The sequence below is a fragment of the Artemia sp. Qi Xiang Cuo genome, chromosome 2 (genome assembly GCF_049724085.1).
Source record: "Artemia sp. Qi Xiang Cuo chromosome 2, ASM4972408v1, whole genome shotgun sequence".
Classification (NCBI taxonomy): domain Eukaryota; kingdom Metazoa; phylum Arthropoda; class Branchiopoda; order Anostraca; family Artemiidae; genus Artemia; species Artemia sp. Qi Xiang Cuo.
In genome coordinates, this window is record NC_142795.1 from 19,407,153 (window position 1) to 19,419,193 (window position 12,041).

Genomic DNA, 12,041 nt, shown 5'->3' on the forward strand with positions numbered 1-12,041 from the left:
GACTCAGGAGTGTTTGAAGTTATTTTCGTAATCTGAATACTCGAAAGAGGAGCAGGCATCGGATCCCGTTGTGATGTGAGCATTGCTATGAGCAGGTTTAACATGTTTTTGCTTAGATAAATGATAGTTTCAAGACTGGTTTTACTCTACATCTTATTTCTGTTCTTTATATTTATGGAAATAAGTATATGTTTATATTTATGATGTATATGGTAGATTAAAGTATATGGTATATTTGTATTTATGGTATATATTTATGGATGTAAATTATTCTCTAATGCCTGGAAAAAAACATGTTACGGATGCTTAATGAGGATGGAAAAATAGCAGAATCTGGGGGTTTTGCTTCAAGTCTAGCCTCTTCTCTGGTGATGGCTCTAAGAAGTCAAAAAAGTGAGACTGATTGAAGAAGAACATGGAGGTATTTCTCCCTTCTTATTCAATATGTGCCTACTTTTTTCATTGGTCGCGGTTGTTTTTTGCGCTAATAGTATTAGATTTCTACCAAAGTTGTTGTTTTACTATTTCTAAGATTACTATTTGCAAACCTGAGGCTAATATTGTAAAATTAAAATTAAAAATCAAAACACTCTAAGTTTTAATTTCACATATAGTGCCTGAAATATACCTTGCTGAAGACCAATCGTAGAGGGAATTTAAATCTCAACTAATGGATGGCCCAAAGTGGAGCCCTTCGGCCCTCGCTCCTCTAAAAGTATGTCCAAAAACAATATCTAACAAACAGAAAATGTTCTACACTGTCCTTTTCTTGATTTCCAACGCCTTGGTGGAAAGATTGTTTATTCTTTAAATAATATTCTTGATAATTTATAAATGTTAATTTTGTTTTACAAGGAAGATTGATTCACCAAGGTAAACATTTGCCATACGACGGGTTTTTGTGTATTTCTTATTTGTTTTTTAAGATACGCTGATAGGTTTTTTTTTTTTTGTAAAAGAATGATTTTCTCGCGTTGAAAAAATAAATATTTCGGAGGATCCTCTAGCTAGATGGATCTCTTAAATAGGACTAATATTCCCAGTAATCACCTATTTTTTGAAAATGTCTACTAGTGGATAAAGTTTTCAAGAGCACCAGCAACCTTAAGGTTAATCTACTTAAATTCTTAACATTGAAGACACAGACCAGGTGAATTTGAAACACGCCCATTTACAACCCGCTCACTAATAGATTCACCCCTTAGGGTAATTTCTTCCTTGATTGTATTATGAGTTTGTTGACTAAATGCTTGATCGGGAGATAATGCGAGTATGCTGTATGACTCTAAGTGGCCCTCAAATATTGAACAAGCCCCTGGTAATTTTTTGAGGGGGGGGATCTTTAGTTATTAGCACGATTGTGCACGGCCTCTTTTGAATCCATCACTGTAGCAACAAAAGAACATGCATTGCACCGATCTATTACCCATGGTCACTAACGTTACTATTGCGTCGTCCCCCCTAGGAGCCAAGATATAGCCCTAAGTTCTATACAAAGTTACTGATATTCTTTTTCAAAATACTTTTTTTGCGCTATGAAGCCAAAGATGATGAGAAAGGCGCCAAAAAATCATGCCAGCCAACAAAGGAAGTAACAGTTTTGTATAGAAATTAAATTTAAATTGGAGGGCAACTTGGCCCCCTCCACGCTCATTTTTTCCCGAAGTCAACCCATCAAAATTTTGAGAAAGCAATGTTCAGCATAGTCGAAAATCTAATTAATATGTCGTTCAGTATGACTTAATCCCCCACAGTTCCCGATGGAAGGGCTTCAAGTTTTAAACTTTGCCCATTGTTTACATTTAGTATTGGTTATTGGGAAGTATAGAGGTGTTTTCAGGAGGATTTTTTTTCTAGTGGGGGGTCGGGGTCGGAGTAGGGGTTACAGGGGAGGATCTTTCCATGGAGGATATTTCCTTGGGGGAAGGAACATTTCCATGAAGGGGGCGCCAGATTTCCCAGCATTATTTAAAAAACGTTCAGAAATTAAATAAAAAAAAACAAGTTTTTTTAAACTGAAAGTAAGGAGCAACATTAAAACTTAAAATGAACAGAAATTATTACTTATATGAGGGGGTTCACCCCCTAGTCAATAACAAGCTATTTGAGCTAAAGTTTTTTTTATTAGTTTCAAAATAGCTATCTATTCTAATTAAACGGCCGTTGTGATTGAGGGGTTTGTGATTCGAAAAAAATTATAACTTTATCGTAAAGAGCGAGGTATTGACATGGGAGCGAACTCCCTAATATACGCAATAAAAACATACGAATATAGAAATTCGTTACGTAATTTAATTCGTAGATTACGTCAGAACAAAATTTCGAGAAAGCCAATTAGCCAAAAAAAGGAAAATTAATATGCGAAGTTGGTTTTAAATATTCATGTACGGTGAGCCAAAATCAATGCTGCATTAATTCAAAAACGTTCAGAAAATAACTAAAAAAAACAAGTTTTTTAACTGAAAGTAAGGAGCAGCATTAAAACTTAAAACGAAAAGAAATTATTGCGTATATGATGGGGGTTGCTACTCCTTAAAACCTCGCTCTTCACGCTAGTTTTTTAGAAGTTTAAAAAAAGCTTCTTACTGTTCTAATTAAACGAACAGGGTTTCAGGAGTCGTTTTTAAAGAATTGGGACAATTCAAGCTTTAGTGTAAAGAGTAAGGTGCTGAGGAGGAGTAGTCCTCCTCATATGCTTAATAATTTCTGTACTTTTTAAGTTTTAACGTTGCTACTTACATTCACTTGAAAAAACTTGTTTTTTGTTTAATTTCTGATCGTTTTTTAAGTAATGCCAGGAAATCTGGCAACATCTCCACGGATAAATCCCTCTTGCTCACAGATTTATTCTCTAGATAATTCAATCCTGGTGAAAATCTGCCCCGAACAATTACGCTTAACAACTCCACGCGTAAAATTGAGTCGGCAATAAGAAAGCAATAACTAATAAGAATTTTTGTATAGTACTTCTGGCAAATTCCCGTATTTTAAAATTTCTCCTTAAAAACTTCCCGCATGGACCCTCCCCTCCCCCTGGAGCCTGCCCCCAGCAGAACCCCCCCCCCCCCCTGAAAAATGTATGCAAACTTCCCAATAACAAATACTATACGTGAATAATGGGCAAATTTTGTAACGTAAAGACCTTTCCCCATGGTCTGTGGGGGGCCCAGATATCCCCAAAGTCATTGTTATTTGGCCTTTCAACAGGTGTGTCGTTTGGGTTTTGCAAGGGGGGCCGTTGCCCCCCCCCCCAAAAAATTGAAAAAAGCTATTATATATCCTATGCTGCGTGACGCTATGGATGTGGAACTTGTTTCCCCCCTCAATAAAAGTGCTGGAGCTATGCCCCTGCCTTTCAAATATGCTGAAGAAAATGGCTATCTCAAAATTTTGTTTGGACCGTTTTGCGATAAAACGGGCGTGTAAGGGGACCTAGTTCCCCTCCAATTTTTTTTTTACTTAAAAAGGGCACTAGAACTTTTAATTTCCGTTTTAATGAGCCCTACCAAAATCTTCTAGGACTAATGAGTCGATACGATCACCCCCGGGTAAGACTAAGCTTAATAAAACTTACATATTTAAAATTAGCATGAAAATTCAACTTCTGATATATCTACTGGTATCAAAACTCTGTTTTTTAGAGTTTTGGTTACTATTGAGCCGGGTCGCTCCTTAATAAAAAAGTTCGTTACCACGAACTGTTTGACTAGGGCTATATCGAACCATATTTGGGAGGGGATCTGGGATGCGGTATTACCACGGTAGCAGTCATTGCATATGGAAATAGTGTTGAATGCGAATCTATGGGTACCATGTTTTTGCTAGTATAATGTCTAGTCCAGAAAGCAATAATTCCAGAAAGCAGATCAAAGCAATGATAAATTGTAGGACAGTCATTGAAAACCAGATAATAGCAACAGACTGCCAATGAAAATATGGTCGTCATTCAGTTATCAAGTTTATAAATTAGCAAGGGTGCGGAAACCTCTTGTTCACTTTATTTTGAAATTGAAGTTCCATTTAAATGTTTCTGAATTATAATCCACTCAAATTTCTTGACCCAATATAATTTTTATCCCGTTGGTTCAATATCATTAAGTCTTGTAAAGAATCAATCAATAAGCAAGCCATACTTGTTCGGCTAATTTCTAAGTTCTATTATGCACCCCCACCATCATATGTAGATTTAGTCAAATCAGGTTGGTGATTTAACTTTTTTAGTGAGAAGGATTTGTGCATGAATATTTCTCGGGGAAGGCTCTAAAATAAAATACAAAAATATAATAATTTGAATAAGAAAAATGTAGAAATTTCCGGAAAAAAAGGATATCAGGCCTCGGGTCGATTAGGATTTCAGCTTCCTGGTCCCGATATCACTTGCATCCGTACAGTTTTATTAAAGAGCCTGGTAATAAAAACTTGACTAAAATTAACTTATTTTTCTTTACTAAAAGAAAAACGATTCTGGAAAGTAAAAAAAAGAAAGACATAAAAAGTATAAGATAATTACTGTTACACAGATTGAGACTAATTTTTGGCTGTGTCAATTCATGAGCCCCAAAATTTGTTCAGTCTCAAATAGTCTGGAAACTTATAGTATTTGTGGAAAAGGGTCAACTAGACCCTAATAAAGACATAACATTTTAGAAGTTTGTTTGTATCAATATTAAGTGCCTAAAACTGCCCAAAAAACCTTTCCCAGTTGCCTTAAACTTACAGGGCATATAGACAGGACCAATGGAAGCCCCCTTTAATCAGCGTATAAAGATAAAGAAAGTATGAATAAAAATCGGTTACATCAAGTGGGGACACGCGAATTTCTAAAAACCTTAAATTCTCCTCTTTTTGGCTTGAAACTTACAGGGCATGAGAAAGGGACGAAGGGAGATAAATCAACACCCCTGTGCTTTCTAAAAGCCAGAATATTCAGAAATTCAGTATCTCACTAACAAAAATTCTTTTATATGCTTTCATTTTTATAATTTTCAGAAATCAAAATTAATTAAGATTTTTAAGAATAAATATTAGCATATGTATATCAAACTAAGACTGTATATTTTTTTCAGTAAATTAATTTGAGTTTTTTCAGTAAAGTAAAATTGATATTCTGTCTTTTGGAAGGCATGGGGGCTTAGATCCCTACTCATATTAATTCCTGCTTGTTTTTAGTTTGACTCTGTTATTTATTTTAATTTATGTTTGTTTTGGGTTTCATTTGTTTATTTATGCTTATTTGTGGTAGTTGTACGCTTGGTAGATTATTTGACTCTATTTTTGTTCATTTTTGGTTTAATGGATTAATTTTTTTTTGAAAAAAAATTATTTTGTGGAAAAAGTGTTTTTAACAAATTTTTGAAAAAGTCAGTTGTTGTGTATTGATTTGCCAAATCCAAAATGGGACAGACAGTATTTCTATTATGTCAACTAAATTGATATTGATCAAACAGTCAATAAGACCGGGTCAAGATAAAATTAACGCAAAATAAAGAATTTTAGAAGAAAAAATTCGGCTATATTGATTCGTAGTAAGACAAAGCTTACTATTCTTCCTAGCAAATTCGTTTGAAAACTACAAAACAACTGAACGTAAATGATAACATGGGAACCTCAATAGAAAAATAAGTCAAGAAACAATAGTTTGAATTTTTTGCTAATTTTGAATTCTTTATTTTATCTAAATACAACAAAACAGAATTTTTTATAAATCACATTGTCATGCATCTAGTAAAAAAACAAAAACTTATAGTTCTGACAAAACAGTACATGAAACAATTCTTTTGATAAATAGTAGAAAAAGATAAAAGTATATTCAAGGGCTTCAACTAGCTAAGGGTCGAAACGGCCTCAGTGCAAGACTGAAAATTATAATACTCAATCCCTATAATTATAAATCCTCATACTCATCCACCCCGAAAAAAATATATTAGTTTACTGTTATTACACAAAACGACATACTAAAGGAAGATTTTAAATAATTATTGAAATCTTATATTTTTATAAATATTCATTACATTAAATTAAATTTCGATTAAAAAAAAAACAAAAAACAACTTACAGACAAAACTGTGGAGAATTCTACCAAAACTGAGACAATTCTCCTTCAATGGAAATCTGTCAATTAGTGCTAATACTAGGCTAAGTAAAAAAAAAAAACCTGTTCAAATAGATTTTTAAACTAAAATAAAAGAGCAATACTATAACCTGACACGACCCGAAATAAAATTATATAAAAAGTCAAAATTAATATTAACACAAATTGCTATTATACAATAAATGGAACATAAAATAAATATCAATTAAAACTAAAGATTATATCAAAGCTTGGAAAAAACACATTTTCCAAAAAGCTTTTTAGCATAAAGTAAAGAGCCATGATATATCCTGAAATGACCCGAAAATAAATTCGTATAAGAAGTCAAACTTAATATGAACACAAATTCCTATGATCGAATAAATTAAATATAAAAAAAATATCAATGAAATGAATAATTAAATCAAAAATAAATGTAAGAGATGCTGCTTTGTATGAATAGACGGAACCCATAAGGTCCAAGCATTATAATGAAAAGTCATGTCTTATCATAAATAAGACCTTGACCACCTGCCTTTTTATGCCTTCTACTAGCCAAGAGTCGAAACGGCCTCAGTGCCAGGCTGAAAATATAATATTCAATCCGTATAATTAAAAGCCTCCCCATCCTCCCCGTGCAAAAAATATTAATAAAAAGGTACTGCAAAAAACTCCGGATTATCGAGTATTTTGACAAAATGCTTAAATTTTTTAATTCTGATAATGAATGTCGCATTCAAATATTTTTGGTAAAAAAATGACAATCGAGCAGTGGAAAACTCTACAAGCACTTTGACGATTAACCTTCAATGAAACTCTTTCAGTAAATGTGACTAAAAAAACAGCACATTTTCCAACAAGTTATTCAACGAAAAGTAGAGAGTCTTAATATAACCTGAAATGACCCAAAATAAAGTCATATAAAAAGTCAAACTTGATATGAACATAAATTGATATGATCAAATAAATGAAATATAAAAGAAGGAACCCATAAGGTCCAAGCACTAAAAGAAAAAGTCAGGTCTTATGACAAATAAGACCTTGACCGCCTGTCTTCTTAGCCCATCAAAAGCCAGAGCGTCTTTTGGGTATGTATTTACCATAACAAATCAACCAAGAATCATTAATCTGATAAGCCTTGAATTTTTATCAAAGATTTTTTCTTTTCATCAAATTTGACTCAAAACCACAAGGGCGGATCCAGGATTTTTTTTGGGGGGGGGGTTACTAATTTTGACTCAGTTTTCGACTAATTTTACTGATTTTTACCTAGTTTTCGACTTATTTTCGACTCGGTCAAAATTTCGGGGGGGGGGTTCAAACCGGGTACCCCCCCCTGGATACGGCCTTGCAAAACCATATTAAGTAAACTGATAAATGATTTATATTTTCGTCGCCCATTATATTGTAATAAAAATAAATATAGAAATACAAGCAAAAACTATGGCTCAGGTTCAGAGTCAGACCAAATAATTGGCAAAAATTCTTCAGCTGCTAATTCTTCTTTTCTCTGCTTTTTGTGGTTTATGTTATTTGGATTCAAAATCTGCCTCTTACCGCTATTATAGCCCAACGTTTTCATAGCTGTTCCAATAGATATTGGTTCTTTGGGCTCTAAATTCCTGAGAAGGCGCGAATCGACAATTTCTGGTAAAAGACTTTCCTTCCAAAAACTTAAAAGGCTCGGGAATACTCGGGCCCAATGCTCTCTATTGCGTTCAATTGTAAGGACTTCCCAATCCTTCTCGTTATTATAGACAAGTAGGCAACATTTTTCTTGATTTGAAATTTCAAGCTGTCCTTGAATTTGGCTATAATACTTGTGAGTAGCTTTGAGCTTAATATCCAAGCGGATACTCGGCACAAAAAAATCTTTGATAAGGCCTTTCGTACGAGCTGAATCAGTTATAGTTTTGTTCTCTGGAATACTGAGCCTCTATTGGTGTCCCATCTGGCAAAATCCCGTCTAATGAAGTACCAAGAAACTGGTTTGTGGAGTGAACCAAAAGACCAATATCCTCACCTTTCGTAATTTCCGCGCCAATTTTTTCTTCATATGCTCTTAAAGCAATAGGTTCTAACCGACTACCTTTCAGCATAGCAGTTGAACGGTAACCACAACCTCCACTTCTAATATCTTTCACAATCGGTGCAGTTTTAGTTGATTGTTTGCGCGTAGCTATTCTGTGAAAGTACGTGCTAGTTATTCTATTACTTCTTTAATGCATTCAGTTTTCATTAGAAGATTGACCTTTTGTTTTCTCGCAAAGTTCTTTCAGAGTAGTTTCACTGCTCTTAAGATAGGACTCCTCAAATGTAACCATAGCTATTTTTAGTTCGTCTTCATTTACATCAGACATGGTACAGCTCGGTCCATATTCAGCGTGGCTCAGAGAGAGTTGTTGATTGCATTTTCTTTTGGCCTGGATTCTACCTACATTATTACTATAGCCTAGTACCGTATCAGATTTTGCTTGGATTTAGCTTAGGGGTTTGCAGTTTTACTACAGAATTTCTTCATTATATTTGTTGGACTGTGATTAAATGTTTTTTTCCATGTATAAGCATGCCACTTTGGACCAAGTGCGTGGGACAAGCTTGCACCACCAATTCGGGCATAATATGACCCTCGCTTTGACCTACTAATTTGCTTGCCTTCGTAAAACTAGGCAGCTACTGACATCTTAATTTTCAGCAAGGTTCGTTGTTATATCGGTAAGGAGGAAATTGGCTTTCTTGCACACGTTCTCAACCCCATGTCTCACGTCCGGGAGAACCTGTGCTGGTAGGTTGTACCAAAGATCCTCTATAAAGCCATTGGGTAGTTGACTTTTTTGGGGGCAAGTATCATCGCACTTTACATGATTTCCAAAGACATGATCGGGGCCTTTCTGGAGCAAACTTTTTAAATTATCGGTTGTACACTCCTCTTCTGCATTTTTTTTATTGCCCCACGAAGGTATTTTGTAAGTCTTTGTATAATATCTCTTTTTAGAAATTTTGAATGTGCACCTTTCTTCATTTTCACTAGATTATATAGATACGAATTGTAGTTTTTCTTAACATGTTTTGCACACTCTTATTTTTAAATTAGAGGACCGTATTATATGTTATTTTCCATCTCAAATAACACGACGGTACTGCAGTCCATGCATTTCATCGCTCACTCTAAAACCTTCAATAAGAATATCCGTCTCTATACTCTTTGACGGGCCATCATAATTCATAAGACACACATGTTGCAAAGTGGTTTTACCTCTTTTTTGCCCCAAAAAAAAACATAACAATATTTATTTTTTATACCCACGTACAGCAATTTTTTTGTGTAAGCGTCAATGATTACAGCCACACAACCCTTAGCTGTATAATCATGCCCCTTACTCCATTTGTTCCACCCACCGTCACAAACCACTTTGGTCCAGTATGTATCATCGACATATCGATCTTCGTGAATTGCACGGTGTAGGGATTCTTTTCCATTCTCCAGTGAAACATCTGTCAAAGTATCCATCCATACTTTCCCTACAGAAAGTTGAGTTTTCAAAAATAAATTTTGTGACATGCCTTGCACACCTAGTACACCTATAATCTCACAAAGTGTTGTGTAGCCTCCTCCTGAGCCCATGACACCCCAAGTAGCCTTCAAATTGAGGTCTCCATGCACATTTGTGTAACGTTCAATCGATTCTTTCGGATTTTCTTCGGAAAAAGATGTTAAATAATCTTTGATCTTTATCACGGGTGGGTCAGGTTCATTTTTCACTAGTTTTTTCCACTTACAGACAGTACATTCTGTCACTAGTGTAATTTTTAAGCCAACATTATATACACGAACGATGCGCATATCGGGGCTTTCTTCTCTACATTGAAATTTGTGCAGTAAAAATTCTGCGAGCTCTTGGACGAAAAATGGAAGGTTCACTATGCAGCTGAGATTCGGAATGTTCCCTAAATCAACACCCTCCAGAATTTTTTTCTGTTTCTCAATGAGAGCTGGTCCTGCATCTGATACTGAATCCCTCGTATCATCTGTAGACTCATTAGCAATAGAAGTTTCCCTTGGAAGGAAGGACCTGAAAGACGAAAAGTAAGTTAGTAATCGAAGCAGGTAGTGAGAGAACAGGCAATTTTAAAAGAAATTAATTATGCTATGTTTTTCCGAAAACCAAATTTAAAGGAGTACCACTTTAGCTAAACTTTTTGGCGCGCAAAATTTATTTAGAATAGTGTAATTATCAATAATCATTTATGTGTAAAAGAGGGAAAGCGGGGCTGAAAAATTAACTAAGTTCTTGAGTTAATCTAGTTGGCTCCTTTTGTTTTAAATCAGGGTTGTCAATTGCGTTATTGTCAAATTTTATTTGTTTATATCAGGGATAACACCATGCGTCATTTGTTACTTTTCTGACTGGGATCAGGCACTCTGAAGATGAATTCCGATTAAAAAATTAAAAAAAGTCTCTAACATAAGACAGTAGTAAAGTAGAGTACATTTACAACCACTTCCTAAACAAAACCTATAAGAGGCAAAAATAATAAAAAAAACAAGAAGATAACCATTTTCCTCTTGAAAAGAAATGAAAGTATTCATTTTGTTTATCTAGGCCAGCTGAATTTTAAATACACTTCACTCTTGTCCAGAGGCAGACTGAACCGCTGGTCCTCCTGCCACCTGGTAGGTGAGTCCTCAATTAAAATGGCGCTTGACCCTTCGGATAAAAACCAAAAAAAGATTGAGGAAAAAGTTGAAAAAACAAAAAATATTGAACTTAACGAGTATTATATATATGGTATAAGCCTAAAAATTGAATTTTTTATGGGTTTATTGGAATAAAGATTCTGCTTTTTAGAGCTTGGATTACTATTCGGCCGAGTCGCTCTGTTTTTAAGGCCCATTATACCTCCCCCACTCTCCTCGGGTACTGTTTGCCCACTTAAACCCTTTAAAGTAAGATTATTTTTATGAGAATGATTGTGTCGTTTTGTAATTTATATACATTGCTACCCATACATTACACGTTGCATACCACCCATATAAGCCTGATTTAACCTTGAATCAGGTTCCTTCCATTACAGGCTGCTCATCGCAAAATGAGTACTCCTTACTCCTATCTTCTCCCCTAAGATTTTTTTTTTAAATTTAATTAATGGGTACCCTCATTAGCTTAATCCAATACATTGATGGTTACAGACCGGGACAGGGAGGGGCAGCGCTTTCGTTTTATATTTTTCTACTCCTCTGACATATCTTGCCCCCCCCCTCCCCGAGTATGGGGTATAAGGCCGCTAATGACCAAATATTATACAAAATTCTTAATCTAATCAAAAAAGAATCCTCCCGTTCCAGTTGAAAAATGCTTCCATGGATAATTTCACCATACAGAATTTTTCTCACGGATATTCCCCCTCCAATGGAAAAATATTCCAGACAGTTCCAACCCAGGTGAAAATTTCTCCGGAATATGTCTCCAGAACACCTCAACATGTAAAATAGAGTTGTCAAGGAAAAAGTAAGACCAATAACACTCTATTCAATACTTATATATTTTATAAAACATCATTTATACTTGAATTTTGTTTAATAATAATTAAAAGACTACTATTCTTGTGGTAAATGTAATTTAGTAGAAACAATGTGATCCATCTAGATAGGACTTTAGCGTAGGGGGGTGGGTAAAGAAAAGAAAGTATAAAGTGAAAACAAACAACAAGAAAATTTAAAAATTACCAAACCTATTTAATATGATGAAAAAAAAAACATGATGAAAAGAGAATACTTTATTAGCAAAATAGTGAAAACTTCAACTTGGAAATATGCTCCCAGAGCATATTTAATTTATACAATAAATTACGTATTTTATACAATAAATTACGTATAATTTATGTACTTACCGCACATGTTTTAGATTAAGCCATCCTTTCTTTATTTTTTTTCTCCTAGTCATTCTCATGCGATTCTCTCAGCAGTCAA